Consider the following 27,946-nt stretch of genomic DNA (forward strand, 5'->3'; position numbering starts at 1 on the left):
TCCTAGAGACATGATGTAGTGTAGTGATGTAGTGTAGTATTTATGAGCAAAGACCATAGAACCAGACTGCCTGGTTTTACCACTTACTAGCTGAATTATCTGAGTATGTCTGTGCCTCAGTTTCTTTATCTGCAAAATGGAATAATAAAAGTACCTACTGCATGAGGTTATGTGAAGAGGAAATGAGTTGATGTATACTAAATATTAAGAACAGGGCCAGTCCCAGCTACTCAGGAGGCTGAGGCAGGGGAATCCCTTGAACCCAGGAGGCAGAGGTTGCAGTGAGCCACTGAATTCCAGCCTCGTGACAGAGTGAGACTCTGTCTCAAACAAATAAACAAACAAACAAACAATCAAACAAAAAACACAGGGCCTAACATACATTAACTACTACATAAGTAATTTTGATTATGTTTTTTGAACCAAGATGACTTTCTAAGAAGTCCATTCCCTTTCTATTGTAGCTGCCTATCTTCTGCTTTGGGCGTGGCAGGCATTCCCTATTCTGCTGTCTTAAGTGATTTCTTATATTTAAAGGTAAACACACTAATTCTTTCTTCAGCTTGCATATTAGAGGCACAAGAAGAAATGAGCCTATCAGCAAATAGGTGTTTATCTTCGTATACCTGACAGGAAAAATGAGATGAGAACAAAAAAAAAATGTCCTTACAACAAAAAATGGACCATGAGTTTGCATGTGCAAAGGGTCAAGTTGGCCCAAACCAAATCCCATGTCCATTTAAGACTCTCAAATTGTTATGGTCAGTGATAAAAGGGACAGATTTCCATCTAACAAAATGGATCTTTCAGTGACATACTTGCGGACGCTCTTTGGTTTACTAATTCTTTCATATCACCTGGGAAAGGAAAAATAGAGGGGTAAAACTAAGATGAGAATAAGTAATGGCCAAGCAAGTTGTGTTAGTAGAACTTGGGTAAGTTTCTTCCTTGGGCAAAAAGGATCTATACTCTATTTGACTTGTTTAACCTGCTGTTTTTTCCTGACCTCTAGAGGCACAGGAAGCTAAATACTCTGACCCAGCGTGGCGTGGGGAGGGTGGGGAGGGATAACATGGGGAGAAATACTGAATATAGTATACACCTAAAGTAAAATTTAAAAAAAATACTCTGACCCAGAATTCAAGGGCTTCTATTTTTTTTTACTTTTTGCAGAAAGCACCTCATATTTATATCACTGAAACTTTTTTCAGAAGGCTTTCTTGTTTTTGAAAGAAATGCTTATTGAATTTCTGCTATGTGCCTGCTACTCTTTCTTTTGATCTTTATAGCAACCTGTAAGGCACTGATACTATCTCTGTTTTATAGGAGGGAAACCAAGTTTAAGTGAGGGTTTTTTTTTCCCCCAATCCTGCTTATACTGTATAAACGAGGTATTGAAATGTCCAAGGTCACGTAGTACTTAATTTTGTTGTGGTGGTATCTTCCTAAGTGAAAATAGCTTTGTTGATACCATTTTCTATTATAGGACAAATGCATACCCAATGTCAAAATAAATGAGATGATACAGAAAGGCCAAAAGAAAAAAAAAACACTGTCAACATTTTAGCATATAGCCTTCCAAAATAGTTTTCTTCTATCTGTCTTTATTTCTTTATCACTTCATTTGTATTTGGGTGATCTCAAGATATCAGTCCATGTCTATTATGGCTGATATGACTCATACAAATATTGCAGCAAGGGCTCACCTATTTGCTGATAGGCTCATTTCTTCTTGTGCCTCTAATATGCAAGCTGAGCAAAGGATCTGTGAAAAGAGCTGAAATTGTTCTATAAAGTCAAGTACGACTTCACTTTGTGTGTTATCAGTTTTCCTAACTCTGGGAGAACTCTTCTGCTCTTCTATACTTTACTCTCATACCCTGCTCAAACCCTCTGAAAGGCACCCTGAGCCTCTGACATCACAGCAGACCAGGAGAGAAAAGGGGTTACAAATTGTATATAAGGCATGAAATTTTTGGTGGCCAAAATATCTCTTTAGCCATCTTCAACAACACTACTTCCCAAACCCATGCACTGCTTTCACAGGCATTTGAACCAGATCTACTCTGCCGTGAATATGGACTGGGTGAAATAAGGCTGAGACCTACTAGGCTGCATTGTGAGGAGGTTAAGGTATTCTTAGTCACATGATGAGATAGGAGGTCAGCACAAAATACAGGTCACAAGGTCTTTGCTGATAAAATATGCAGTAAAAAAGCTGGCCCAAACTCACCAAAACCAAGATCGTGATGAAAGTGACCTCTGGTCATCCTCACTGTTCATTATACATTAATTACAGTGCATTGGCATGCTAAAAGATACTCCCACCAGCACCATGACAGTTTACAAATGTCATGGAAACATCAGAAAGTTACTCTATATTGTCTAAAAAAAGGAGGAATTCTCAGTTCTGGAATTGCCCACCCATTTCCTGCAAAACTCATGAATAATCCACCCTGTGTTTAATGTGTAATAGAGAAATAACAGTAAGTATAAGTAGCTGAGCAGTCCATACCTCTGCTCTGCCTATGGAGTAGCCATTCTTTTATTTCTTTACTTTCTTAATAAACTTGCTTTCATTTTACCCTATGTATTCACCTTGAATTCTTTCTTCCATGAGATCCAAGAAGCCTCTCTTGGGGCCTGAATCAAGACCCTTTCCAATAAAACTGCCACATTGATATGAGTAGAAAATATTTATATAGAACCTTGGTGTAAAACAGAGACCTGTGGCACCAGATTTAATAAGGGACCGTGGGCTAAGTGAGCAATATATCATCAATATATTGGTAAATTTATTACTCTGAGCACTGGAGCAGACTTATTTGGAAGCACTGCTGTTTAAGAACATCCTGCTAGACACACCTCATCTAGTTTTCCTGGTTATGTTACTTTTGACCTCTACTGGTTTCAACTTCCATATAGCATCTGATAGATGTTCTATCAGATGAGAATTGGCCTATGGACTATAATTATGTTGCTGGTGACAATGTCTTGACTCCAAAAAAGAGGAGTGGGTAGGTGACATGTGCTGCCAGAATATCAGTTGAGCCTGTGAAATCCCTCTTGCCCCTACAAACATATCAGGAATTTTTATTAGGTACTGTAAGAAAGTGCATGATCCAATTTCACTTTTCAGCATATGGCTAGCCAGTTCTCCCATCGCCATTTATTAAATAGAGAATCCTTTCCCCAGTGTTTGTTTTTGTCAGGTTTGTCGAAGATCAGATGGTTGTAGGTGTGAGGTCTTATTTCTGAATTCCTTATTCTATTTCATTGGTCTTTATGTCTGTTTTTGTACTAGTTCCATGCTGTTTTGATTCCTGTAGCCTTGTAGTATAGTTTGAAGTCAGGTGGCATGATGCCTCCAGCTTTGTTCGTTTTGTTTAAGATTGTGTTAACTATATGGCCTCTTTTTTGGTTTCATATGAATTGTAAAGTAGTTTTTTTCTAATTGTGTGAAATGTCAATGGTAGTTTAATGGGAATAGCATTGAATCTGTAAATTACTTCAGGCAGTATGGCCATTTCCCACAGTATTGATTCTTCCTATCCATGAGTATGAAAGGTCTGTCCATTTGTTTATATTCTAGCTGATTTCCTTCAGCAATGGTTTGTATTTCTCCTTGAGGAGGTCCTTAACTTCCCTTGTTAGCTGTATTCCTAGGTATTTTATTCTATTTCTAGCAATTGTGAGTTGGGGTTCATTCATGATTTGGCTCTCCGCATGCCTGTTGTTGGTGTACAGAAATGCTAATAATTTTTGCCCATTGATTTTGTATCTTGATACTTTGCTGAAGTTGCTTATCAGCTTAAGAAGATTTTGGACTGGGATGATGGGGTTTTCTAGATATAGGATTATGTCATTTGCAAACAGAGACAGCTTGACTTCATCTTTTCCTATCTGAATACCCTTTGTTTTTTTTCTCTTGCTTGATTGCCCTGGCCAGAACTTCCAATACTATGTTGAATATGAGTAGTGAGAGAGGGCATCCTTGCATCCTTGTCTTGTGCAGTTTTCAAGGGGAATGCTTCCAGCTTTTGCCTATTCAGTATAATATTGGCTGTGGGTTTGTCATATGTGGCTTTCATTATTTTGATTTATGTTTCTTCAACACCTAGTATATTGAGAGTTTTTAATGTGAAGGGATGTTAAATTTTATAGAAGGCCTCTTCCGTGTCTATTGAGATGATTGTGTTTTTTATTTTTAGTTCTGTTTATGAAATGAAATACATTTATTGATTTGCATATGTTGAACCAATCTTGCATCCCTTGGATAAAGTCAACTTGATCATGGTAGATAAGCTCTTTGATGAGCTGCTTGATTTGGTTTGCCAGTATTTCATTGAGGTTTTATGCATCGATGTTCATTCATCATGGATATTGGCCTGAAGTTTTGTTTTCTTTCTTTTTCTTTTTTTGTATATCTGCCAGGTTTTGGTAGCAGGATGATACTGGTCTCATAAAATGACTTAGGGAGAAGTCCCTCCTTTTCAACTGTTTGGAATAGTTTCAGTAGAAATGGTACCAGATCCTCTGTACCTCTGGATGAATGCAGTTGCAAGTCCATCGGTTCCTGGGCTTTTTCAAGTTGGTAGGCGGTTTATTACTGCCTCAATTTCAGAACTCATTATTGATCTATTCAGGGATTCAACTTTTTCCTGGTTTAGTCTTGAGTGGGTGTGTGTGTCCAGGAACTTATCCATTTCTTCTAGATTTTCTAGTTTATATGCACAAATCTGTTTACAGTATTCTCTGTGGTTGTTTGTATTTCTGTGGGGTCAGTGGTGATATCCCCCTTATCATTTCTGATTGTATCTATTTGGTTCTTCTCTCTTTTCTTTATTAGTCTAGCTAGTCGTCTATCTATTCCTTACTTTATATAAAAATTAACTTAAGGTAGACTAAAGATTTAAATGTAAAACCTTAAACAATAAAAATCCTAGAAGAAAAATCTAAGCAATACCATTCAGGACATAAGCATGGGCAAATATTTCACAATGAAAATGCTAAAACCAATTGCAACAACAGAAAAAAATGACAAATGGGATCTAATTAAATTAAAGAGCTTCTGCACAGCAAAATAAACTATCATCAGAGTGAGCAGACAACCTATGGAATGAGAGAGAAGTTTTGAAATTTATCCAACTAACAAAGGTCTGATGTCCAGAGTCTACAGGGAACTTAAACAAATTTACAAGAAAGAAACAAACAACTCCATTAAAAAGTGGGCAAAGAGGCTGGGCGTGGTGGCTCATGCATGTAATCCCAGCACTTTGGGAGGCAGAAGAGGGTGGATCACTTGAGGTCAGGAGTTCAAGTCCAGCTTGCCCAACATGGAGAAACTTCATCTCTCCTAAAAATACAAAAATTAGCCAGGTGTAGTGGCGGGCACCTGTAATCCCAGCTACTAGGGAGACTGAGGTAGGAAAACTGCTTGAATCTGGGAGGCAGAGGTTGCAGTGAATAAAGATCATGCCCCGGAACTCCAGCATGGCTGACAGAGTGAGACTTTGTCTAAAAAAAAAAAAAAAACATTGGCAAAGGACATGAGTGGACTTCTGAGAAGAAGACATTCACACAGCCAGCAAACATATCAAAAAAAGCTCAATATCGGTGATCATTAGAGGAATGCAAATCAAAGCCACAATGAGATACCATTTCATGCCAATCAGAATGGTAATTATTAAAGTCAAGAAACAACAGATACTGGTGTGGTTGTGGAGAATAAAGAATGCCTTTACATTGTTGATGGGAATGTAAATTATTAATAGTTCAACTATTGTGGAAGACAGTGGGCAATTCCTCAAAGATCTAGAAGCAGAAATACTATTTGGCCCAGAAATTCCATTACTGGGTATATACCCAAAGAAATAGAAGTCATTCTATTATAAAGATATGCTATATTTATTGCAGCACTACACAAAACAGCAAAGACATGGAATTAACCCATATACCCATCAATGATAGACTGGATAAAGAAAATGTGGTACATATACTCCATGGAATACTATGCAGCTATAAAAAAGAGATCATGTCCTTTGCAGGGACATGGATAGAGCTGGAAGCCGTTATCCTCAGCAAACTAATGCAGGAACAGAAACCCAAACACCACGTTATCATTTATAAGTGGGAACTGAGCAATGAGAACACATGGACACATGGAGGGGAGTAACATACACTGGGGCCTGTTGGGGGAGGTGGGGGAGGGAGATCATCAGGAATAATAGCTAATGGATTCTGGGCCTAACACCTAGGTGATAGGTTGATTAGTGCAGCACACCACCAAGGCAAATGTTTACCTATGTAACAAATATGCACATTCTGCACATGTATCCTGGAACTTAAAATAAAAGTTGATGAAAAGAAAACATAAAAAGACCAAGTTCTCAAGAAAGAACAAATAAATAAGTGCAGGGTAATATTGGGGAGAAAAGAAAGTACATGATCCTAGATTTTAAAAAGTTCTATTGTTTCTTAGATGTTTCACCTTTACCATCAAGTGATGATAGTGGATTATGGAGGATCTGCAAGACTCTAGTGTGGTTGGAAAGAGCATGATGCTCCCATTTGAGTCCTAATCCCAGCTCTCCCACTTACTGGCTGTGTGGCCTTGGGCAAGTTACTTGGGGTCTCTAAGCCTCCTTTTTCTCATTACTAAAATGGGGGCAATAAAAGCATTTGTGGCCATAAGATTACTGAAGTATGTGGGAATAAATAGCCTCTTCTTGAGAGAGCTCAAGGGGATGCAGGGTTCTTGCGGTGGAGCCAGATACTGGTTAAACAGAGTTGTTATGTGAGAAGGTTAAGCATATTGGGGAGTTTGCTTACCTTGAAATGGTGTCTCCAGAGGGCATAGTGGCAAACACTGGAAGGATGCTATAAGAAAAGGAAGGACATTGGGAGGCCGAGGTGGGTGGATCATGAGGTCAAGAGATCGAGACCATCCTGGTCCACATGGTGAAACCCCGTCTCAACTAAAAATACAAAAATTAGCTGGGCATAGTGGCACGTGCCTGTAATCCCAGCTACTCAGGAGGCTGAGGCAGGAGAATTGCCTGAACCCAGGAGGCAGAGGTTGCGGTGAGCAGAGATCATGCCATTGCACTCCAGCCTGGGTAACAAGAGCGAAACTCCGTGTCAAAAAAAAAAAAGAAAAGGAAGGACAGAGTTATCCTAGGAGTGATAAAGGATTGAGACTAAATGAAGATATTTAGATATTTTGATACTTAATTGTGCATTTATAATAGGTGGTTGAGTGCACGTGTTTTCTTTCTCACTAAAATCATCTCACTAAAATCAGACAAAGATTGTGTTTAATTCCTCTTTTTAATCCCACATATACTAAGTATTCAGTAATGACTTGGGTAATAAAACTATTTTCTTATCTTATGGTAATCTAATAATTTAAAGTTATCCTAAATATGCAATCTTGTCAAAGGAAAGTATGAAAATATCTAAATAGATTATACCCATGGGTTTTCTTATTTTTGCTTCTCAGTATTAACCTACAACAAAGAACTCTTAGGCATTGGTAAGGAGTGGTTTCCCCCTTTCCAGAACCATCTAGACTTTCCATGGCTTAGTGATCTCCCCTTAATTAGAAATTTCTGGAGCTGGGCCTGGGGTAGAAGCCAGGTTCAACAGTGTAGTGTTCACAGAATCTCCAAGGAAGCCTCACCCATTACTGGGTGTGCCACTGGCCATGCACTAGACTTCATTTTTTTTATTGATATAACATATTTTTGAGGAATATGTGATATTTTGATACATGTGTACAGTGTGTAATGACCTAATCTGGGTAATTGGGATATCAATCACCTCAAACATTTATCTTTGTATTGGCAACTTTACAGTTCTTCGAGGTATTTTGAAATATAAGATAAATTACTATTGATAACTATAATTTTCCTATGGTACTATTGAGTACTAAAATGTGTTACTTGTATTTAACTGTATTTTTTTACTCATTATCCAGCTTCTCTTCATGCCTTCTCCCTACTTCCCTTTTCAGCCTCTGGCAACTACCATTCTACTTGCTACCTCCATGAGATCCACTTTTTTAGCTCCCATGTAGAGTGAGCCCATGCAATATGTGTTGTTCTGTGCCTGGCTTATTTCGCTTCAACATAATGACATCCAGTCCCATTCAGGTTGCAGCAAGTGATAGGACTTCCTTTTTACTGTGGCTGTATTCCATTCTGTATATATGCTAACTATATTTTTTATCCATTCATCTGTTGATGGACACTTAGGCTGATTTCAGTCTTTTTCATTGTGAATAGTGCTGCAATAAACATGGGAGTACAGATATCTCTTTCATATATACATTTTATTTTCTTTGGATATGTACCCCACACTGACATTGCTGGATCATATCGTAGCTCTATTTTTAGGTCTTTGAGAAACCTCCATAGAGATTGTACTAATTTACATTTCCACCAACAGTATGTAAGTGTTCCCTTTTCTCTACATGCTTTCCAGCATTAGTTATTTTTTGTCTTTTTGATAATAGCCATTCAAACTGGGATGAGGTCATACCCCATAGTGATTTTAATTTGCATTTTCCTGATGATTTGTGACGTTGAACATTTTTTCATACACTTGGCAATTTATATATATTCTTTTGAGAAATGTCTATTCAGGTCTTTTGCCCATTTTATTTTATTTTATTATTTTTATTTTTTTATTATACCTTAACTTCTGAGGTACATGTGCAGAATGTGCAGATTTATTATATAAGTATACATGTGCCATGGTGGTTTGCTGTACCCATCAACCTGTCATCTACATTAGGTATTACTCCTAATGCTATTCCTCCCCATCCCCCCACCCCCTGACAGGCCCCGGTATGTGATGTTCCTCTCCCTGTGTCCATGTGTTCTCATTGTTCAACTCTCACTTATAAGTGAGAACATGCAGTGTTTGGTTTTCTGTTCTTGTGTTAGTTTGCTGAGAATGATGGTTTACAGCTTCATCCATGTCCCTGCAAAGGACACAAACTCATCCTTTTTATGGCTGCATAGTATTCCATGGTGTATATGTGCCACATGTTCTTTGTCCAGGCTATCATTGATGGGCATTTGGGTTGGTTCCAAGTCTTTGCTATTGTGGGCAGTGCTGCAAATTTGCCCATTTTAGATTAGCTTATTTGGGATTTTTTTGCTATTGAGTTGTTTGAGCTTTTTATGTACTCTGGTTACTAATCCATTGTTGGATGGTAGTTTGCAAATACTTCCTACTGTTCTGTAGGCTGTCTCTTCACTTTGTTAATTGTTTCCTTTGTTGTGCTGAAGCTCGTCATCTTGATATAATCCTATGCCCCAGTTTTCGGACATAGGTAGTATATTTCGTCTAACAGTTTTGCAGCTTCTACTTGGTACAGACCACCCAGGTTCTTTTTTTCTCTACCTGTTAATCACATTTAGATCACTATTTCCACAAAGAGCTAGATGGTAAATATGTTAGACTTTGTGGGCCACACAGTCTCTGTTTCAACTATTCTACTCTGTCTTTGTAGTGCAAATGCGGCCATAGATAGTACATAAACAAACAGGAGTGTCTAAGTATGCCAATAAAACTTTATTTTTTTAAAAAACAGTCAACACGGTGGCTCAAGCCTGTAATCCCAGCACTTTGGGAGGCCGAGGCGGGTGGATCATGAGGTCAAGAGATCAAGACCATCTTGGTCAACATGGTGAGACCCTGTCTCTACTAAAAATACAAAAAATTAGCTGGGCAAGGTGGCACGTGCCTGTAATCCCAGCTACTCGGGAGGCTGAGGCAGGAGAATTGCCTGAACCCAGGAGGCAGAGGTTGCGGTGAGCCGAGATTGTGCCATTGCACTCCAGCCTGGGTCACAAGAGCAAAACTCTGTCTCACAAAAAAACAAACAAAAAAAAAAACAGTCAACAGGCAAAATTTGGCCTCTAACCTGCAGTTTGCCACCCCCCAGTCTAGACTATCCCATGTGTTTGACATATTTAATTTAGTGACTCTAACATGTCCACTTCATTATACAGATTTGTCACTTTTAATAGTGCTGAAGGTAGGAAATCCATTCAATGTGGCAGCATTCCTCTTTGATCCCTGAGTGTACCCTTGCTGTTTAGTCAACCTCCCCTTGGCTGTACCATATATTGCAGATTGACCAGGACTTGTAGTCAGGAAAAAAAAAAGCCCAGCACCATGCGAGTAGCTTTCCCCAGTGAGTCTGGGCCTAGGCTTGGCTTCTTGAGTAGATCTACATTATGCCAAAAACCTATCTGTCAGACACAATGTGGAATCCTGCATTAGACCTTGAAACAGTAAAAGGCTATTAGTGAAAAAATGAGTGAAATCTGGTAGATTAGTAATAGGAACATATCAATGTTTATTTCTTGCCTCTGACAAATGTACCATAGTTATGTAAGCTGTTAATACTAGGGGAAACTGAGTGAAGGGTGTGTGGGAATAGTATGTAATATCTTTGCAACTTTTAAGTAAATTAAAAAATTATTCTAAAATATGTAGTTTTAAAAAAACTGTATGCTTACCTGATCTCCCATCTTCATCCCTCCTGTTTTATTGTCAGGTATCACAGATATTTCACTTATAATTATCTCATCTGTGATAGCACCTGTGAATTGCAACTCCCCTTACTTCAATTCTAATCCTTACATTACTTCCCTGGAATCACATCATATGTGCCAGGGGCACTTCCAGATCAGAAAGAAATGAAATGCTCATTCTATCTCTCCCTTCTGACTACACGCCTCTTATAAAATAGATCCATAACACACAGAGGGAGCAAAAAGAGTGTGAAGAGGCTCCTGAATTGTCAATAAGAAAAAAAAAAAGATTCCTAATGGATTTCTGGTCTAATAGACATAATTAAGGTAGTTGGCAAAGAAAAACGTGACTGATTGAATTGAACTCTCATTGGGGAACAGATTCCTAGTATTGAGTGTTTTCTAAACTCTTTTTTAAGCAGGGCCTGCCCAATGTGGCTGTGGAAGGAGGGACCAGACATAGTGACTTTACAGGAGATAAAAAGGCCCCTGGTTTTTGTTGCTCCCTAATTAATGCGGCTCATAATTCTTCATTCCTGTGAGTTAGGCCTAGGGCATATTAAAATTCCAACATTACAGAGAAGGGAGAATAAATCAAGTGAGACTAAATATCCTGAATGAAGGGTGACAGCCTAGTGGGTATCTGTGGTGGGTAGTGATATTTCTGCTCCATCTGTTGAGGGCAAAACAATTTTATGTACTCATATATAGGAACATTAAAAAACAGGTTTAAGGACAAGTGAAAGAAACAGGTAGTTTTGTGTGTGGGTCCTTGTGTATGCAAAAATGCCTTGACTTGGCTATATTCCTCTCTGGATTATATGTTAGGCCAGTTCACCAAGCAGAATCTGGTATGTCAGGTAGGACAAGCCTAAAGGATTGATGCCAGATGTATAGTAGGATCAGGTTTTTGCTGTATATCTTAGACAAATGCAGGCTTGAGGCCCAAAGAGTCAATAAAGGCAAAAAGGAACAAGCAGGTATCACTCATTAATTCATTTATTCAACACATTTTTGAGGGCTAAACTATGAGCTAGGCGCTATTCTAAGCATTGAGTGAACAAAACAAACTTCCCTGTCTTCATGAGGCTTAAACAGATTACAAACAGCATATGTAATATTTAAAATATAATATATTAGGAGGTGATATAGGATATGATATTTAAAAATCAAGGTAAGGGGATAGAGAGTGAAAGACTGAAGATTCCAATATAGCAGCAAATTAGTGCTAGTGGGAAAGAGGTGCTGAACACAAATGCTAGTGCTAGGGCAGAAGTATTTGCTATCTACTCTGGTTTATTCTTTGTTGGATGTGGCAGACTTGACTCCACAGGTATTGATCAGACTCCTAAAGGAGTCTGAAGAACACAGGCATATTTTGGCTCTGATTGAGGGTGAAGTGCAGTGCTATATATGGTCACTAAAATGCATTGATATTTGGAAACGTTCCTTTATATATGCCAACTGTGGTTTGCACTTACAATATCTTGCACGATACAGGCCTCCTTCCACTTTTCTAGCCTATGTGTGAATCAAAGGGGTTTGTTGGAGGAAAACCAGAAAAGGAGAAATTTCCCAAGCAAAGCAAAAACAACCTAAAATTAACACTGAAGTCCCAGTTCTAGAGGCTCAACATCTAAATACAGCTCTTAAAAATCCAAGAGTCAGTGAGGTAAGCCAATACTTAGCACAGTACCTGATGTAAAACACATACTTAAAGATACTTGAATGAACAAATGCGACAATGAAAGGAGCAACTAGAAACTAAAAGGGGATAAAAATGGAATTCTGTGATATGACTTTTTCTCTAAACATAAATTTCCACGGTAGATTTTGCATTTTTTTAAATAAGGCCACTTACGAGGGGTTAATTAAGCCTTTTTTTATTCTCTTAAAAACAACTTCAAGCTTATTAAATGGGCTCAGTTCATTTAAATAATTAGTTAATGTGCTTATTGACTTGTAGGTCAAAGAAGTGTGATCTCATTCCATCCTTATAATTTGAGGACCTTACTCTTCGTGGACCTGAGAGTAATCTCTTTAAATTGTCTCATTCTCTTTAAAGGTAAGAGGAATATATTTTCCCCCGGTTTTACAGTCATCTGACTCAGATGCTGCAGGATATTAGAATAAATCTGTAGTTGTTATTTTTCTTCATTTAAGAGATGGCTGCCTAAATTATAACCTTGGCCATGGTACATGAACTGAATGTTTTTCCATCTGTTTGTTTCCTCTCTTATTTCCTTGAGCAGTGGTTTGTAGTTCTCCTTGAAGAGGTCCTTTACATCCTTTGTTAACTGTATTCCTAGGTATTTTATTCTTTTTGTAGCAATTGTGAATGGCAATTTGTTCTTGATGTGGGTCTCTTTAAGTCTGTTATTGGTGTATACAAATGCTTGTGATTTCTCCACATTGATTGTATCCTGAGACTTTGCTGAAGTTGCTTATCAGTTTCAGGAGATTTTGGGCTGAGATGATGGGGTCTTCTAAATATATAATCACGTTGTCTGCAAATAGAGACAATGTGACTTCCTCCTTTCCTAATTGAATACTCTTTATTTCTTTTTCTTGCCTGATTGCTCTGGCTAGAACTTCCAGTACTATATTGAATAGGAGTGGTGAGAGAGGGCATCATTGTTTAGTGCCAAATTTCAAAGGGAATGCTTCCAGTTTTTGCACATTCAGTATGATATTGGCTGTGGGTTTGTCGTAAATAGCTTTTATTATTTTGAGATACATTCCATTAATAACTAGTTTATTGAGGATTTTTAGCATAAAGCACTGTTGAATTTTTGTCAAAGGCCTCTGCATCTATTGAGATAATCATGTGGTTTTTGTCTTTGGTTCTGTTTATGTGGTGGATTATGTTTATAGACTTGCATATGTTGAATCAGCCTTGCATCCCCGGGATGAAGCCTACTTGATCAGGATGGATAAGCTTTTTGATGTGCTGTTGCAATCAGTTTGTCAGTATTTTACTGAAGATTTTTGCAGCTATGTTCATCATGAATACTGGCCTGAAGTTTTCTTTTCTTGTTGAGTTTCTGTAGGGTTTTGATATCAGGATGATGTTGGTCTCATTAAATGATTTGGGAAGGATTCCCTCATCTTGGATTGTTTGGAATAGTTTCAGAAGGAGTGGTACCAGCTCCTCTTTGTATGTCTGGTAGAATTCAGCTGTGAATACATCTGGACCTAGGCTTTTTTGGTTGGTAGGCTATTAATTGCTGTCTCAACTTCAGCCCTTGTTATTGGTTTATTCAGGGTTTCGACTTCTTCCTGGCTTAGGCTTGGGAGGGTGCAAGTGTCCAGAAATTTATCCATTTCTTCTGGGTTTACTGGTTTATGTGCATAGAGTTGTTTATAGTAATCTCTGGTGATGTTTGTATTTCTGTGGAATCTGTGGTGATATCCCCTTTATTATTTTTTATTGCATCTATTTGAATCTTCTCTATTTTCTTTTTTATTAATCTGGCTAGTGGTCTGCCTGCTTTGTTGATCTTTTCAAAAAACCAGCTCCTGGATTTAGGAAGAATAAATATTGTGAAAATGGCCATACTGCCCATAGTAATTTATACATTCAATGCTATCCCCATCAAGCTACCTATAACTCTCTTGACAGAACTGGAAGAGTTTAAACCACCTTAAACTTCATATGGAACCAAAAGAGAGCCCACATAGCCAAGTCAATTCTAAGCAAAAATAACAAAGCCGGAAGCATCACGCTACCTGGCTTTAAACTATACTACGAGGCTACAGTAATCAAAGCATCATGGTACTGGTGCCAAATCAGAGGTATAGACTAATGGAACAGAATAGAGGACTTGGAGGCAACACCACACATCTACAACCATCTGATCTTTGACAAACCTGACAAAAACAAGCAATGGGGGAAAGGATTCCTTGTTTAATAAATGGTGTTGGGAAAACTGGCTAGCCATGAGCAGAAATCAGAAACTGGACCCCTTCCTGACACTTTACACTAAAATTAACTCCAGATGGATTAAAGACTTAAATATAAGACCTAACACCATAAAAACCCTGGAAGAAAACCTAGGCAAAACCATTCAGGACATAGGCACAGGCAAGGACTTCCTGACTAAAACACCAAAAGCAATGGCAACAAAATCCAAAATAGACAAATGGGATCTAATTAAACTCCAGGGCCTCTGTACAGCAAAAGAAACAATCATTAGAGTGAACTGGCAACCAATAGAATGGGAAAATTTTTTTGCAATTTACCCGTCTGATAAAGGGCTAATATCCAAAATCTACAAAGAACTAAAACAGATTTACAAGAATAAGCAAACAAACCCATTGAAAAGTGTGTGAAGAATGTGAATAGACACTTTTCAAATGAAGACACATATGAGGTCAACAAACATATGAAAAAATGCTCATCATTGCCAGTCATTAGAGAAATGCAATCAAAACCACTTTGAGATACCATCTCTCTCATACCAGTTAGAATGGTAATCATAAAGTCTGGAGACAACAGATGCTGGAGAGAAAGTAGAGAAATAGGAATGCTTTTACACTGTTGGTGGGAGCGTAAATTAGTTCAACCATTGTGGAAGACAGTATGGCGATTCCTCAAGGACCTAGGAATAGAAATTCCATTTGACCCAACAAGCCCATTATGGGTATATATACAAAGGATTATAAATCCTTCTATTATAAAGACACATCCACACGTATGTTCATTGTGGCACTGTTTACAATACCAAAGACTTGGAACCAACCCAAATTCCCATCAATGATAGACCGGACAGGAAAATGTGGCACATATACATCATAGAATACTATGCCAACATAAAAAATCATGAATTTGTGTTCTTTGTAGGCACATGGATGCATCTGGAAACCATTATTCTCAGCAAACTGACACAAGAGCAGAAAATCAAACACTGCATGTTCTCACTCATAGGTGAGTGTTGAACAATGAGAACACATGGACACAGGGAAGGGAGCATCACACACTGGAGTCTGTTGTGGGGGGGACCAGGGGAGGGCAGTGAGGGGATGGACACATTGGGGAGGGATAACATGGGGAGAAATGCCAGATATAGGTGACGGGGGATGGAGGCAGCAAACCACATTGCCATGTATGTACCTATGCAACAATCCTGCATGTTCTGCACATGTACCCCAGAACCTAAAGTGCAATAAAATATGCTTTTAAAAATTTAATTAGGGTGGCTGACAAGATGGCCGAATAGGAACAACTCCTGTCTGTAGCTCCCAGTGAGATCAATGCAGAAGGTGGATGATTTCTACATTTCCAACTGAAGTACCTGGCTCATTTCATTGGGACTGGTTAGACAGTGGGTGCAGCCCACAGAGGGTGAGCTGAAGCAGGGTGGTGTGTTGCCTTGTCTGGGAAGCTCAAGTGGTCAGGGAACTCCCTCCCCTAGCCCAGTGAAGCCATGAGCGACTGTGCTATGAGGAACAGTGCATTCCTACCCAGATACTACACTTTTCCCATAGTCTTCCCAACCCACAGACCAGGAGATTCCCTCAGGTGCCTACACCACCACGGCCCTGGGTTTCAAGCAGAAAACTGAGCAGCCATTTGGGCTGACAGCAAGCTAGCTTCAGGAATTTTTTTTCATACTGCAGTGGTACCTGGAATGCCAGTGAGACAGAAACGTTTCCGCCCTGAAGCCAGGGAGTCAAGTGGTCTACTTCAGTGGATCCCACTGCCAAAAAGCCCACCAAGCTAAGATCTATTGGCTCGAAATTCTCACTGCCAGCACAGCAGTCTGAAGTCAACCTGGGATGTGGGAGCTTGGCGGGGCGAGGGGCATCTGCCATTAATGAGGCTTGAGAAGGTGGTTGTCCCCTCACAGTGTAAACAAAGCCACCAGGAAGTTCAAACTGGGTAGAGCACACCACAGCTCAGCAAAGTGGCTATAGCCAGACTGTCTCTCTAGATTTCCTCCTCTCTGGGCAGGGCATCTCTGAAAGAAAGGTAGCAGCCCCAGTCAGGGGCTTATAGATGAAACTCCCATCTCTCTGGGACAGAGCACCTGGGATAAAGGGAAGCTGTGGGCACAGCTTCCGCAGAGTTAAATGTTTCTGCTCTGAAGAGGGGAGCAGATCTCCCAGCACAGCACTTGAGCTCTGCTAAGGGACAGGCTGCCTCGTCAAGTAGGTCCCTGAGCTCCATTGCCTTCTGACTGGGAGACATCTCCCAGGAGGGGTCAACAGACACCTCACACAAGAGAGCTCTGGCTGGCATCTGGCAGATGCCCTTCTGGAATGAAGCTTTCAGAAGAAGGAACAGGCAGCAACCTTTGTTGTTCTACAGCTTCCACTGGTGATACCCAGGCAAACAGGGTCTGGAGTGGACCTCCAGCAAACTCCAGGAGACCTACAGCAGAGGGGCCTGACTATTAGAAGGACAACTAGCAAACAGAAAGGAATAGCATCAACATCAACAAAAAGGATGTCCACACAGAAACCCCATCCATAGGTCACCAACATGAAAGACCAAAGGTAGTTAAATCCACAAAGATGAGGGAAACTCAGTGCAAAAAGGCTGAAAATTCCAGAAACCAGAATACATCTTCTCCTCCAAAGGATTACAACTTGTTGCCAGCAAGGGAACAAAACTGGACAATGAGTTTGACAAATTGATAGAAGTAGACTTCAGAAAGTGGGTAATAACAAACTCCTCCAAGCTAAAATGGCATGTTCTAACACAATGCAAGGAAGCTAAGAACCTTGAAAAAAGGTTAGTGGAATTGCTAACTAGAATAACCAGTTTAGAGAAGAACATAAATGACCTGATGGAACTGAAAAACAGAATGAGAACTTTGTAAAGCACATGCAAGTATCAATAGCTGAATTGATCTAACAGAAGAAAGGCTATCAGAGATTGAAGATAAACTTAACAAAATAAAGCAGGAAGATGAGATTAGAGAAGAAAGAATGAAAAGGAATGAACAAAGCCTCCAAGAAATATGGAACTATTTGAAAAGACCACCTATGTTTGATTGGTCTACCTTAAAGTGATGGGGAGAATGGAACCAAGTTGTAGAACACTCTTCAGGATACTTTCCAGGAGAACTTCCTTAACCTAGCAAGACAGGCCAACATTCAAACTCAGGAAATACAGAGAACACCACAAAGATACTTCTCAAGAATAGCAACCTCAAGACACATAACTGTCAGATTCACCAAGGTTGAAGTGAAGGAAAAATGTTAAAAAAAGCCAGAGAGAAAGGTCAAGTTACCCACAAAGGAAAGCCCATCAGACTGTCAGCGGATCTCTCTGCAGAAACCCTACAAGCCGGAAGAGAGCGAAGGCCAGTATTCAGCATTCTTAAAGAAAAGAATTTTCAACCCACAATTTCATGTCCAGACAAACTGTGCTTCATAAGCAAAGGGAATTCTAATGTCCTCACTCCCACGTTTTCCCAAGAGAAGAGAGCAAATCAATTCTAGTCCATGTTTTCTTCCCGGCCAAGGCAGAAAGCATTCTTCATTCTCTGGGCAGAAGATCATGTGGTTTCCTTGAATCATGCTATGCTTCCACATTCTGCTATTTCATAAAAGTTCCCCTGGAGGCTTTTGGGATGAAGAGATCATCTCTTCAAAATGAATGTGTTAATCTGTTTTTTACTGCAACACAAGAACTCATCAGAGATCTTGGTAAGAAAAATGGTGTGTAGCCTTCAGTGATTGCCAGACTGATTTATGACTAGGTAAAGTGGCTCTATCATCTGTTATTTCTCTTCAGAAGTTCCAGCAAAACTACCTAAATGTCAGCTATCTTTTTGTCTATTGAGACTGCAAATAATCACCCAGGAATCCTAGGTTTATTACCTAACTGCATTCTTGAATGGTCTGAAAACATGGACAGTCCATAATTTCACAGGCCAATGTTTATAGTCTCCTAGAAGATTAGGAGTCTGAGATCGTAGAGTCCAGTTATATTATCTTAGGGAGAAGAAATGGACACTCACAGAGTGGAAATTGCTTTCCCATAGTTACACAGTAAATCAGTGGTAGAGCCCTAGCTCTGTAATCCTAATTATAAGGCAAGTTTCTTGATTCCCAATCTAGTGAAATTTATACTGTCTCCTCATCAATGTTTAGCACTTCAAACAACTTCTGCATGGTTATGCTGTCAGTAGGGTAGTTTCCCTGTTATGGAGCAGACAGCACTGTGTCCAAATAGTGGTCTCAGAGGAAGGGAAGGGCTCCTGCTTTTTCTTCAATTTTGCCCAAATTTAGGCAGGTTAGGATTTTTTTTCCTGCATCAGCTATTTTATTTGAAAAATATATATTTTTTTCTCAGCAGATAGATAAATGAGACTGATAAGTAGGGAGAGAGATAGATAATCTAATTCAACATACTTTCTTATATGCTGTGCTCTCATAGAATTGTGTTTCTTTTCACATACTACGTATCTACTTCTGCATAATTACCTGTGGATAATTACAAACAGGTTTGAAAGGTAGATATTAATAATATGGTGGTCTCTCTCTCTCTTTCTGTTATGGTAAACTGCTTGTATTCAAACCTTGGCTTTCTCCATTAATTGTTTGACATTGGGCAAGTTGCTTAATCTCTCTATGCCTTAGTATCATTTTTAAAATGGAGATAATACCTATCTCAGTCTCAAGGTTCAATCAAAGAAACAGAACCACTATAGGTTGTAGATAGTAAGGGATTTTATTTTAGGAACTGACATTATGCAATTGTGGGAGCTAATTCGTTTCCATAAGGCTAATTTCAGTGTTTGGCATTGAGCTTAAGGTCGCAAGGGAAAGTGGGGGATAACAAAGACAAATTAGAACCTAGCAAGACAAACTGGATCCCACAAAGATACCTGGAACCTGTGCTTATCTTCCACCACTTCCATTCTTGATGATGTAGGTGACCTGCAGGAGAAGCTGGCACCATTCACCACTCCAGCTTCATGCCAGCAGATTAACAGTAATCGTAAACTGAAACAGCACCTGGCGCCACCATGACCTTCAGGGTATTACAAATGGCTGCTCCTTCACTTTTGCCTTTCAAATCTTACGCAAATGTCTCCTGGGACCAATTATAACTTGGTGTCATATGGGAAAGGTAATTTTGGGAAGCATAGCTCCAGATTATAACCAATTTAACACAATACAAAGTCACCACACAGTGCCTAGCATACTATAAACACTCAGTAAATATTAGATCTTAATGTATACTTGCTAATGCGATTTTTGGATTAGTGTTTTTCTTTTCCACTAGGTTGTAAATGCGATGAGAGGAGAAAATGTATATGTTTTTATGTACCATTATAGCCCCACCACCTAACACAGTGGCTGATGTATGGTGGAGCTTATGAAATATTGTTGAATGAAGATAGAGGCAGACAGAAAGAAGAGAAAGTGGAAAAACTAATATTTGCAAAACTTAGTAAGTTTTTATGATGTTACTAGTGAATATAGACAGATATATAAGATTTAGTCTCTGGCATAATTTGCAGTTGAGGAGTGGGAACTTGGATGTTGGAGTGGCAGAAACCTCAGTAGCACCAAGGAAGTTTGAGCCGGATATTAGTTGTTACAGTAGAACTAGTCAAATTGTTGTGGTAGTCTCCAACAGAAGTATCTGCCTTTACTGAATATTTTCCATTTGTCTGTTTACATCTAGTGCTTACCTTCATGCATTCTTCTTTGTGCCACAGGAGGCTGACCTTTATGGATATATCAACTGGCTTATTTTGCCTTTTGACTTATCCACTGGATACAGCCAGTTGGAGACAGTGGTAATGGATGAGAGGAGAGAGAGGTCAGGATGCTTTTTCTCCCAGGTTGATATTAGTTGTCAGTGACTGAATTCCTCCCCGCAAGACCACATTTATTGCATAGGGAGTGTCTTCTCTTATAGCCACGGATATGGGTCTTTTTCCCTCTGGGATCCAGTAATTAATCCCTCCACTTACCATCTTAGGCCTAGAAACGATAAAGGCTCTGCTGGTGTTGCTAACTTTCAGGTGTTTCACCGTCCTTTGTTGTTTTCTTTTAACCCTTCTCAGATTATTTAAATAGCTGTTTCATTAAACTCTTCTCAATTACTCTCTTTGAGCAAGCCTTCTGTTTCCTTCCATGGCCTTAAGTAAAATATTATCAGTTCAGTTCAGTTCTCAAAGGAATGTCCTGGGATTGTGAGGCGTGGAAGCAAGAAGATCTAGGTGACAGACAATGTTCAAAATCTGTTGTATGTTGGTATCCTGGTTCTCAAAAATCAGTCTTGTATTAAGAACCCCAGGCATAGCTAGGGGTACTGTGGTATAGAACTCAACTTTCTGTGAAGGAACTGGTTAGATCTAGGCAGAGAGACAAGATAAGCCTTCATTCTAGGGAAGCTAAGACAAAACTCAGTTATCTAGACTGAATTACCATGGGTTAAGTATCCGGTATGCCACAGGGATGTAAGTCAAGGGACCACTCCAGGCTCACTGAATACCATGCATGGGGCATAGTAACTAAGGCTAAACCTACCCAAGGAAGGATATAAAGCTCCCAATATATCCCTCAGCCATGGTTAGGATTTGTAGCATAATTGAGCAGGCCTGGGAATGAAGTGCAGGTGAATAGTCTTCAAAGCTAATGATATGGAAGAGATTGTATGAGGCCAATGGTGGAGAACATCAAGTGCCAAACAAAGGAGATTGGATTTGAAACCATAGAAAATGAGCAGCCATTGATGATTTCTGAGCATTTAATATCAATGACCTTTGATAAGTAATTTGTTATCTTCATTATTTAGAAATGTCTTTCCTGCCAGTACAGAGAGAAATCAGTGATGATGATGATGATAATGATCATGGCTATGCTAATTAATGTTAGCAGTTACCATTTATTGAGCATCTACTAGGTGCCAGACACATGTGCCCACCCCTTACACACAATATTTTATTTCATCTTTACAATAGTCACTGTAGAATCAGTATTATTATTATCTTTATTTTACACATGAAGTAACTGAGACTCAAAAAATGTTTAAACACTTATGCTCAAGGTGCTGGAGCTGGAATTGAGCCTAGGACTGAATGACTCCAAACCCTTTGCTCACAATCTCCATAAAAGACCATCTCTATTATTCTACTATCTTCTTTCATCTCTAGTCTGTTGATGGTCTTTTGTCTTGAATGTGGCATTGCCTCCTCAGCAATGTTACAAAGAATAGCAATTTACAAGCCTTATTCGTGAGCACCAAATTCTGCCTCCATCCCCAGGCAGACACTGGGCTCTCTGCCATAGTAATGGCTCTGATAGAAATCTTATTCTAATATTTCTGCATTTGGACAGCAAATGATGGAAAAGGAGAGTCTGGAAACTTTGAAGTTGACTTTGGAGTTGCCCTCTACAATTTCCCTGAGGAGGTCTTACTTAGGATGAGTCACCATCTTTCCTGACTATATTCTACTGATCCTTGGAGAGAAAATGTTCCCTGGTCCTGGCATTAGACTTTTATGGCCTTCCACTTTCAGTGACCCCAAAGCTTTGGGAAGATACCTTGTGTCCTTGGAATAATAATAATAATAATAATAATAATAATAAAACCACACACCTCATCTTCAAAAAACGAGATCCTCTTTAGCATGGGATGCTCAACTATCTCCCCATCCCATTTTCCTATACTCATTACTTTTAAGTAATGTTGGAGTTGAAAAAGCATTTAAGGATCTAATTTAATCTTCTCAGCTTACAAAGGGGAATATTGAGGTCAATGGAGAAAAAAGGACTCATACCTGTTAGAGGCAGGACTAGAGCCCAGGTATCCCAGCCTCCAGACCAACTGTCCTTTCCTGATTCCTGTTACCATCTATTCATGATTTATTTGTATAGCTAGTGTGTAAACTCCTAAAGAGTCCATCATAATTTTGAAAGACAGAATCCCAAACACCATAATCCTGAATGTTGAAATCCTGGTCTGAGTATGGTGGCTAATACCTATAATCCCAGCACTTTGAGAGGCCAAGGTAGGAGGATTTCTTGAAGCCAGGAGATAGAGAACAGCCTGGGCAGCATAGTGAGACCCTATCTCAATTTTTTTAAAAAGGAAAGAAAAAAAAATCCCAAAAGATCAAAATCCCTAAAATATAATTCTGGAAAAAATAATTTTAAAATTATTTAAAAATATTTATTTACATTTTAAAAGGGGATTTATTTGAAAAATATGAAAACATGACAGAGTGCTTCACAAACCACATTACACTATAAAATAAGCAATAATAACATACATATTGTTGCAAGCATAAACATTCAATTATACTAATAACTAGTGTACATGTATAAGTTATGAGCAGATGAACTGTGTTAATAAAGAAATAGCTTTTATAGCTGTGATCATCTGAAATGCTGTGATGAACAATGTAAGTCTTTTAATGCAATTCATCAAAAACTTCAGTGGGTCACCACTGTATATGCACTCACCCAAATAACAACCGTAACAACCCCAACAAAACAGACCTGAGAAATTCAGTTATCTCAAAAAACTTTATTTTTCAAAATTGCACATATACAAAAGGAACATCTCTTTACAGAAGAATTTTCAATATTTTTACATATATGCACAATGATTATACACAGTCAGTAATGTGATAATAAAGCTTTGTGGACTCAAATTTGCAAATGAATGCATAAAATGAATTAGAATTCTCCTTAAGAAAGTAGCTTGTCCCTTTCTTTTTCTTTCTTTTTTTTTTTGTATACCTATGAAATTCTTTAAGCTTCTTGGCATACCGTGTATTCTCAGTGAACGTTTATTTATTAAACTTCTATTCCAGTTGACCATGCATGATTGAAGCAAAACAGATCTCTTTCTGGTTTGGACCATAGGCCGTATTTGGAACCATCTTTTACTCTTTAATTTCATTTTGGTCCAATAGAAATGCCACATGAGAATCTTTTCACTTAGCAAAGGGGCCCAGCTCCCCAAAGGATATTGTCTAGTTCTCAGAAAAGATTCCCAAGGCACCAACTTTCTAACAGAGCCTGACTCTAGTTCTTTCTTTGAGAGCCAAGAGTTGGTAAAGTGTCATTGAAGATTCATTCTCATAGTTTATATGCCACAGGAGGTGCTCCTGATTTGCCATTTCACATGGAAAATTCATAAATGTTATTCACACTTTTCTACTCATTTTATCTGTCTTTTCCACTCATTTTGCCATGATTAGATATGATATCAGTTTGATTCTTTCTTCCTGGGGCTAGGGAGTCTGAGAGTGGATTAGAAGCACTGCTAGAGGCATTGGAAATGAAATAGCTGTCTGATAGAAGGAACTCTCATCCCTTTTGAAGTTAACTTCCTGCCTATGGTCAGTCACTGACATGGTAATTGATAGTGGGTAACTCGGTACTATGGTTATAGTATCCATGTACCGATCTTCTGGCCAGACTCCTGAGCTAGAGGGTCACAATTTGATTTCCATTCAAATAGAAAAATCCCTTTCTCCATACTCTAAGAATGAGCTGTGCCTGGCAAAATGTCATAATGCCCTATTACTGAATTGGGCAAGATTGTGTCTTAGAAGGTAGGGATGGCACATGACAATGAGCTAGTGAGTGGCGAAATAGCAACAATGTCAAGTGTGGCCTTCATGCTTTCTTGCTTGACATTTCTGCCTCCTTATAACCATTGCTTCTTCTCGAAGTGCCCCATCCTGGTCTGTTCTATTGAAAGGTTGTATGTGTCCTTTGATGATACTTTCCTCCCATAAAAAAAGTCCTAGTTTCTGACATATTCCCACTAGAAGGCATATATGTGCCATGGAGAGAACAATAAACTTGGATTTGCCATATCTAGAGTCTTCATTAAGTTTAAAGACTAAATGAAAAGGCTCCTGAAAGCCCTTTTCTTGCCTTCTGCTCTCAGCCACTGCCCACAACCACCACTCTTGGTATCTATGGCTTTGCTGGCATCCTACGGTATCATAGAGAAAAGTCTAGACTCGTTTGGCTTGAAAAAATTTTAGAAATTTTGTTGATTTTATGCCTGCTGTCACCATGCACTTGGGTGTTAAGTATTTTAAGCACAAATTATACTGGAATTCTGACTGCGTTTTGTAAATACAAATTTCCTTTCTCCCCTGTATAAGATTTTCAGGATTTTCCTCTACTTTAGTCATCTCCTGTCACCAAAGTAAAGGGGCATAGGCATCCCAGTTACTTGGGAGGCTGAGGCAGGAGAATTGCTTGAACCTGGGAGGTGGAAGTTGCAGTGAGCCGAGAGCAGCCTGAGCAACAGAGCAAGACTCCATCTCAAAAGAAAAAAAAAAAAAAGAGCATAGGTAGTTAAAGAAAAACTGATGGAAAAAGTAGACGCGCAAATGTGACCTTCACCCCCAATTCATACATGTTGTACTCAGTGAACTCATCAAGCGGTTTTTTGAATGTTCTTGATACAAACTTTATTGAATCTGTAGATCAGTTTGAGAAGATTGTCAACTTAACAGTATTAAGTGTTCCAATCCACAAACATGGAATGTGTTTCCCATGTTTTTCAATTTTCTTTAATTTCTTTCTACAATGTTTCATAGTTTTTGTGTGTCCAAGTCTTATACTTATGAAGTTAAATTTCTTCCTAAGTATATTATTATTTTTAGTGTTATTGTAAAGGGAATTGTTTTCTTATTTTAATTTTGGAGTTTTTATTGTGGGTGAATATAAATCTTGGGGTATTTTTTTGCATATTAATCATGTATCCTGCAAACATGCTGCACTCATTTATTACCTTTAATAGTTTTTTTGTGTATTCTTAAGTATTTTCTATATGCAAGATTATGTAATATTTAAATAGACAGAGTTTTACTTCTTCCTTACCAATCTGCATACCTCCTATTTCTTTCCTAGCCTAGTTGTCCTACCTAGATCCTCCAGTACAATGTTGAGTAGAAATGGTAAGACTGTATATCTTTGTCTTATTTCCAATCTTAGGGGAAAAGCTTTGAGTATTTCACCATTAAATATAATGTTAGCTGTGTGTTTTATGGCTGATATTTTGCTATTTGTTTTCTATATGTCTTATGTCATTCTTGTACCTCAGTTTATTCAGCACTGGTTTTTTGTGTTAAGTAGATATATTCCAGTGTATCATTTTAATTCCTTTGTAGTTTTTCTTATGTTCTTGAGTAATTTTCTTCATGGTTATTCTAGGAATTATCATTAACACTTTAACAATCCATTTCAGATTAATACCAAATTAATTTTAATAATATACAAGATTTTTGTTTCTCCATAGCTCCATTCCCTCCCTTCCATTATGCTGCTTTTATCACAAATGACATCTTTATATATCATATGGCAATGAACATAGATTTATAATTATTACTTTGTGCAGATGTCTTAAATTATATAGAAAAAAATGAAGAATTTACTAACAACAAAACATTGATACTATCTTTTGTGTTTACCTATATATTTACCATTATGAGTTTTTTATTTCTTCATGTGCACTCAAGTTACTGTCTAGTGTCTTTCATTTAAGCCTGAAGGAAGCCCTTTAGTATTTCTTTGTAGAGAAGGTATGCTAGTAGTGAACTTTCTCTGCTTGTGTTTAATGTGGGGAGATTTTAACTTGTACTTCCTGTTTGAAAAATAGTTTTTACATGTATAAAATTCTTGGTTGACAGGTATTTTTTTCTTCAGTATTTTGATTATGTCATCTCATTGCCTTTTTGGCCGTTATGGTTTCTGGTGAGAAATCAGCTGATAATCTTTAAAAAAATTTTTTTTAATTTATATTTTTTATGGCTATGTAATTGTAGTGTATATTTATGGGCTACATTTGATATTGTGATACATGCATAAAATATGTAATAATAAAATCTGGATAATTGGATATTTATTACCTCAAACATTTATCATTTCTTTGTGTTGGGAATATTTCAAACCTACTATTCTAGTTATTTTGAAATATACAACAAGTTGTTGTTAATTACAGTTACCCTATTGTGCTACTGAATCTAGACCTTATTTCTTCTATCTAACTGTATTTTGACCCATTAACCAGTTCCTATTTGTCCTCTCCGTGACTACCTTTCTGATCTTTTGTATATGATGAGTTCCTCTCTTGTTGCTTTCAAAATTTTCTCTTTGTCTTTGCTTTAAACAGTTTATTATAAAGCGTATAAATATAGATCTCTGAGCTTTTCCTTCTTGGACTTGGTTCAGCTTCTAAAATGTATAAATTCATGTCTTTCATCAAATTTTGGAAGTTTTTGGCCATTGCTTCTTCTAATATTTTTTCTGTATCTTTCTTTTTTTCTGAGACTCCCTTTATGCATACCTGATTGCATCCCATGTCTCTGAGGCTCTATCTGTTTTCCTCTATTATTGCCTTTCTTTTCCTCAGATTGGATAATTTCAATTGACCTATCTTAAAGTTGTCTGAGTCATTTTTATACTTTCTGACATTTGCTGTTGAACTCTTCTAATGATTAGACCTTTAGAACCTTTTCTATCTTTACAAAGAAGCAGGACATTTATTGAGAATATCCTAAATATAAACAAATTTGCATTCTGGTTTATAAAGCAGAGTCTTGTGAGCTTTTTTAGTATTTAATCAGTCCCCTATGGCTGGAATACTCTGAGGTAAATGGATAAAATCAAGCTCTTGAACACACAAAGCTGAATCCAGACTGATACTGATCCTATGAGGGTCCACTCAAGGAAGGGCACTTCGGGAGATACAGCCTAAGTAGCCTGCTTGCTCTCTGCTCTCCAGTGAATGGTTATTGCATACCAATATATATCTTTAATTTAATGTAATTATTTTAGTTATAATTATTGGGCCTCTCATTATATGCCTCTGTTATAGACTAAATATTTCTGTTCCCTCAAAATTCATATGTTGAAGCCTTAACCACCCATTGTGATAGTACTTAGAGATGGGGCCTTTGAGTGGTAATTAAGGTTAGATGGGGTCATGTGGGTGGAGCTGAAGACAGGAATAATGCCCTATTATGAAGAGAGACCAGAGAGTTTGCTTCCCCTCTCTGTACCATATGAAGACATAGTGAGAAAGCAGCCATTCACAAGCCATGAAGGGAGCCCTCGCCATAACTAACCATGCTGGCACCCTGATTTTGTGCTTCCAGCCTCTAGAACTATGAGAAAATTAATTGCTGTAGTTTAAACCACCAAGTCTATGGCATTTTGTTATGGCAGACCTAGCTGACAAAGTAGCCTTCTTTTCCTAATATTATGACTCTGACCTTAACCTAAAAATGTACTAGAGACAAATAGTGCACATCAACAGACCAACCCTCTTCCAGAGCAGAGTGGGAACAGGAAATCACACACCGAAAGATGCATGCTAATTAAATCACAACAGTTATTGTGTAGATTTTCCAATTTCAATTGTTTTTATATAGTGTTGTGAACACATGAAAAGA

The 27,946-nt window shown here is 38.3% G+C and overlaps 1 protein-coding gene across 1 annotated transcript in view; it reads left to right on the top strand.

Moving 5' to 3' along the window:
- The window catches only part of RTL4 (retrotransposon Gag like 4), a 357,671-nt gene that overhangs the window by 95,165 nt on the left and 234,560 nt on the right, over window positions 1-27,946 (top strand). The window contains exon 2 of the mRNA XM_078363589.1: window positions 12,517-12,615. The gene's annotated coding sequence lies outside the window, so the exon portion shown is untranslated. The remainder of the gene's footprint in view (window positions 1-12,516; window positions 12,616-27,946) is intronic.

The sequence above is a fragment of the Callithrix jacchus genome, chromosome X (genome assembly GCF_049354715.1).
Source record: "Callithrix jacchus isolate 240 chromosome X, calJac240_pri, whole genome shotgun sequence".
Classification (NCBI taxonomy): Eukaryota; Metazoa; Chordata; class Mammalia; order Primates; family Cebidae; genus Callithrix; species Callithrix jacchus.